This window comes from Pinus tabuliformis, chromosome Q, assembly GCF_031772625.1.
Source record: "Pinus tabuliformis cultivar Carrire ecotype Pingquan chromosome Q, CPIR1, whole genome shotgun sequence".
Lineage (NCBI taxonomy): Eukaryota > Viridiplantae > Streptophyta > Pinopsida > Pinales > Pinaceae > Pinus > Pinus tabuliformis.
Genome location: NC_142296.1, coordinates 591,355,049 through 591,360,767, shown reverse-complemented (window position 1 = coordinate 591,360,767; position 5,719 = coordinate 591,355,049).

Sequence of the window (5,719 nt, the reverse complement as noted above, 5' to 3'; positions counted from 1 at the left end):
TCTGTGTAAATATTCTTTTTCATTTATTTCCTTATTAATTTTTTATTTTTAGTTTTTTACATTTAACTATCTCTAATTTTATTTTTATTTTTAAATTAAATTAAATATTTTATTTATTCATATCTTCCAATTTTATTATGTCATCTCAATCATAATTTTATTTTTTATATTAATTATTTTAATATTATTTTGAACTTTGGAATATTAGTTTTCTAAATTGTTTCCCATGGCAATGCTTAATGCTACTCTAAAGGTGGATGAACAATGTATATGCTAGCCATCCGACTTCAATTAAGACGCTTCTCCTTGAATTCCACACTCGCCACCCTACACGGTAGCTTAGGTTAACTCAATTCATGCCGCCTCCGTCTCTAGATTGTTTGTCATGAGTTTCACGGTCACACTCCTCATTTGGCTGGTTTGTCACACTTGGTCAACATCTCTAGTGGTATTTCCTTTGTTTGCGAAGGACATTCCTTTCCTTTCTCCATTCTTTTTGTACAAATCCATCATTTTACTTCAACTTTTCCTTTTTCCCTATTTTTATTGGCATATGTTGCTAAATGTAGACACCCTACTAAGGTTGGTTGAAGGCTCCATTATCTTTTCGTAGTTGCATGTGATCCATCCTTCATACTTACGGTTAATAAATCTAGTGAGATTTTTTCTCTACATTACCACCATGACTTATACACAACAATATTGTTACAGGGGTAGTTGAGGTTGAGGGGATATTGGTGTTCACAAGCTTGGTTTTACATAGAGGTATTTTCTTGTCACTTATAGAACTATACCTCTATAGAAATTTACTCAGAGCGTAATGACATAGAGATGGATTTTAGGGACTAATATCAAAGGAATTTAGCTATAAAGGTTATGGATAGCATTTCATTATGGATTTTTCACATAAGGAATACTAGGGGAGGGAAAAATTATGGATTTGTATAGGCATTTAAAAACGATATCGAGCAACTTCTCATTAGATTATAGGAATACAATAAATGAAATTTTGAATAAGGTGGAGAATCTAAAGTTGTCACAATTGGATATTAAAGGTCACTGATGAAAGCGATTTTTGGGAGTTCCTAGTTCCAGGTTTCTAATTGTTCTTGATCCTTGGACCTGTGGGTTATGGTCCATTTCTTAAACCCACAAAATTTCTTCCACTACACCATCCATTACACAAGCTAGTGGCATAGAACTAAGTTTGTTTTGGACAGCTGTCTCCACATGATATCTCCATTCAGAGTCCAAAACAATTCAAATCCCAAATTCTTGAGTTGGCCACATTTTTTTGGCCCATTAAGGGTATGAACAAATTTTCTGACAAAAAACTTGTCCTCAAGGTTTGTGGGTCCCTGCAAACATGGACTTGTCTTTCTGCATGGTTCGACCTTTTCTTTTTCCTCCTATCTTTGACATAATCCAACGCTACTCTCTAAGCGTGTACATCGTCATTCTCTGATTGGTCATGTTACGACATTCATGATGGTTGATATTGGAGTTCTTATCATAATCTCTTATCTCATTTTTTTGTTGATATTTTCACTTGCACCATGAATGCAACCCCTAAAAACACAGATACCAAAATCTTGCTCTTGGACAACACACTAACCAAGTCATGCAAAACGACTCTTTGTATAATAACATACACGCAAAGATAAAACTAAAAACGCACAGATTTAAGAATGCTTAGGAATGCAAGTTCACACTCAAATAAATCCATTACATGGTGTCATGGATGGCCAACTCTTTATTCTAATGGCCACCCTGTTTTCAACACCAGAAGGCTACAATTTATATTGGGAAATCACATTGTCATGGATCACATCGAATCCATGATCTTCTCCATAAAGCTCTCAACATAATCCCTAAGATTCCTCACATAAAAAAAAAATCACACTTTTAAATGGCATATTCAAAACTCCTATTGCCCTTTGATAGATGCACATGCCACATGATTTCTTCTAGAAATAATTTTCGCTTATTTCGCAGAGGTGGGTCAATGTTCTTGCATCAGACTCTTGGGGCATAAAAAATTATGACCTCTTAGTCATATGCATCTACAACTTTAACTCGTGACTTACAACAAAACCTCTGCAGTAGCAAGTCTTCCATTCTTTCCACATGATACCTCACTAAGCTTCTCTCCTTTGAGCTTAGTCTTTTGGCATATTTATGGTTCTCTTATCTAGAACCCTATGAGCACTCCTTGCCCTAGGTTGTTGCAAATCTTCTCACCTTCATTTGTTATCAATTGCTTACAAAAAAAAATATCTTACCATATCTTCAATTAACTTGTACCTTTTAATATAAGTCTTCTACTCCACACAACCCACAAGAATATTTTGCACTCTGATACGACTTGATGAAAATGATTTGTGGGGGTTCTTCATTTTCATCTTTTTATTGTTCTCAATCCTCAATCCTATCAGTTACGGTCCACTTCTTAACCCCACAATTCGCTTACGCTACGCACTCCATTAAACCAACCAACACACAAAACCAATTTTGACTTGGCTAGTTTGCTACACATAATATCTCAATTATAAGCCCAAACAAGTTCATTTCCTGACCATTTGGGCTAGCCCCACTTTGTTCATCCCATTCAGGATCTGAATGAATTCACCAACAAAAGACTCATCCTCAAGGTTCGTGGGTTCCTGCCAACGTGGACCCCTCTTTCTACATGTTTTCACCATTTCTCATTTCTCCCATCTTCTACATAATTCAATGCTCCTCCCCAAGCTTGTACATAATGATTCTCTGACTAGCTATGTTACGACATACATAATGGTTGATATTGGCCTTCATATACTAACCTCTTATCTGATGCCTTTGGAGATATTTTCACCTTCACCATGACTGTGATCCCTAAAAACACATATAGAATTCTCCTATTCTCTGAAAACACACTAACCAATTCATGCAACATGATTTGTATATAACTAGTATAGATGCATCTTAAACAAAAATCTAACATGAGCAATCAAATTTCAAGTGGAAACTTCTTTTGGAGTGCAAAACACAACGTGTAATTTTCATTATTTAAATTGTATTTTTGAATGATTTATAGAGTATGTAACTTAAACTCGTAAGTCCAAAAAATCTTTCTTGGATTTCGACAAAAAATCATATACCTAAAAAAAACCAGACTGTGAAATATTAAGACCACTTCAAACATTTTAGCCATTAAAAATTATTTTTTCAATATATGTGTGTGTGTGTGTGTGTGTGTGTGTGTGTGTGTGTGTGACATTAAAATATTTTACATAACATTTACATCAAGATATTTTACCAACACAAATTAAAATGGTTTTTTTGTTATTAATATATTTTTAAGCATAGGCAAATATTAATTCATATTAAAAGTTTGATTGATAATGGATATTGAGTTTTTTATTATATACAACATTAAAATATTTTCTTTTAATTTCTTTTTCTTTTTCTTTATATATATATATATGAAATTGTTATGGACATAAATTAGTTAACATAGATCTTCAAATAGTTTATTTTAATCTTATGTTAGAAATAATTTTGAAAAGAATAAAGTTTGAGAATTTTACTAATATATTTTTTAGTTCTAATTACTTTACGTTAATACATTTGACAAAATTTTTATTTTAAAAGAGACACATGTGAATTCCACATTGAACACCAACTAAATTACACATTAGCCTCTTAATAAATAGTAAAATAAACTTCTCACCTCAATTAACTAAATTATATGTGATGCGAATGAAATGGTTGATAAAAACTATTCTCATGCACCACAAAAAGAAGAGTCATTCCAAAGTGGTTAAACAAGTCGAAAGAGCATTTATTGTTTGTTCTGAAAATGTGTGTGAATGTTTTATATCTTTCATGCCATTAATAAGTTTGAATTCTTTTTATTATCATTATTTAGATATAAATATATATTTGATCGATTTTCTAAAATCATCCTAACAACCTTAGCTCAATAGAACTTAAACAACATATTTTAGCTAAATAGAGCTTAAACAACATTATAAATATTTTAGCTATATATCTCAAGAACTTCACCATGTGAATCAAATTGTCACTAAGAAATACTTTCATGAACCACAAAGAGAAAAGGAATCGTGCCAAGTACTTGAATAAATCAAGACAAGCCTTTATTTTTTGAAATAAAATCAATTTGAACGTTTTTGATAGGGAATATTTCTTATGTAATAATTAAGTATAAATATGAATATTGTAACCTTAATTGAGATGAAAGTGGATTTTTATAAATTAAGATTAAAATATTTTATCGTTAATAAATTAATTAAAATTAAAATTTAATTATTATTAAATTAAATAGTCTTTAGCCTTAAAAACATAAATTTACGCACATAAATATTATATATTAATAAATTTATACATAAAATTTTAAGATAATTCTCCCATCTAATCAATGTACTCCGTCATCTCCGTGAGAATATTCTAGACAGTAACCTGAAACTTCTGGATGGAATATATTTATAAATCGAATTTCTTTACCGCCATTAGCCCCTTATTATGACAAGACTTATTTATAAATCGAATTTCTCTACCGCCATTATCCCTTACTATGACAACTGTGAGGAAAATCAATATTTCAAAAAGCATAACGATATATTTGGTGCCCTTGCCACCTTTCTTTTGTCCATATGGCGGCCAAAAATAATTTTGGCGGTGTATTAAATAAATATGAATTCCGAGATTGTGGTCTTTCTTTTGGATTTGATTGTGAAATAATGTTGGTCGAATATTAAAGAAATATTAAATAAAGAGACCGTAGTCCCTGTTTTCTCTCGATAGCGTTAAAGAGAATTATTCGAGTGACTTAAGTACAGGGAAACCGTAAACGCAATTTCTAGGCATCTTATCATGTATCTTAAATGTTAAAACAAAAGATTTATAAACTCTTTATTAAAATTAATTAATTATATATATATATATATATATATATATTATTTATATTTATATTTATATGGCTTTTGTTGTATTTTTTTTCGATGTTTAAATTTTTTATTTATATTTGCAATATCACTAAATATTTTTGGCAATAATTATATAGAAAATGTTTTGTCAGTGTTAACTATCTATTGTGGTTTATTTTAAGAACGAGATAGAAAATCAAATCAAGTCACCAGATTAAATAGAAAAACCAAAGTAAAGACTCTTAGTATTTTTAACCAAATATTTTTAGGGTGGTAAAATTGACTCAACTCAAATTTTGAAAAAGTCAAATATTTAGATGAAGATTATTTAATTTTTTTTATTAAAATATAAATAAATAAGAATAAAATTGAAGTAATAAATTAATATTTTATTATGTGTAATCAAATATTTATATTGAATTATATTAAAACTAAATTTATTAATAGATTATGTTTAGATTAAATTTATTAATAAGATATGCTTAGATATTAAGTTAAATATTTAAATTGCATAATTAAATTATTTGAAATAAACATAATATAAAATAAATTATACTAAATTTATTAATAAGTTATGCTTAGATATTAATTCAAATATTTAGATTGCACAATTAATTATTTGAAATAAATTGCTATATGTAATCATATAAAACAAATTGTTTTGATTTAAATAATAAATTCAAGTGAAACACAAAATATTGTCTAGACAAAAATAATAAAAAAATAAAAATAAACCAATAATAATAAAATCGGTTGAATAATAAAAAAGAAAGCGTACAAATTAAATTAAA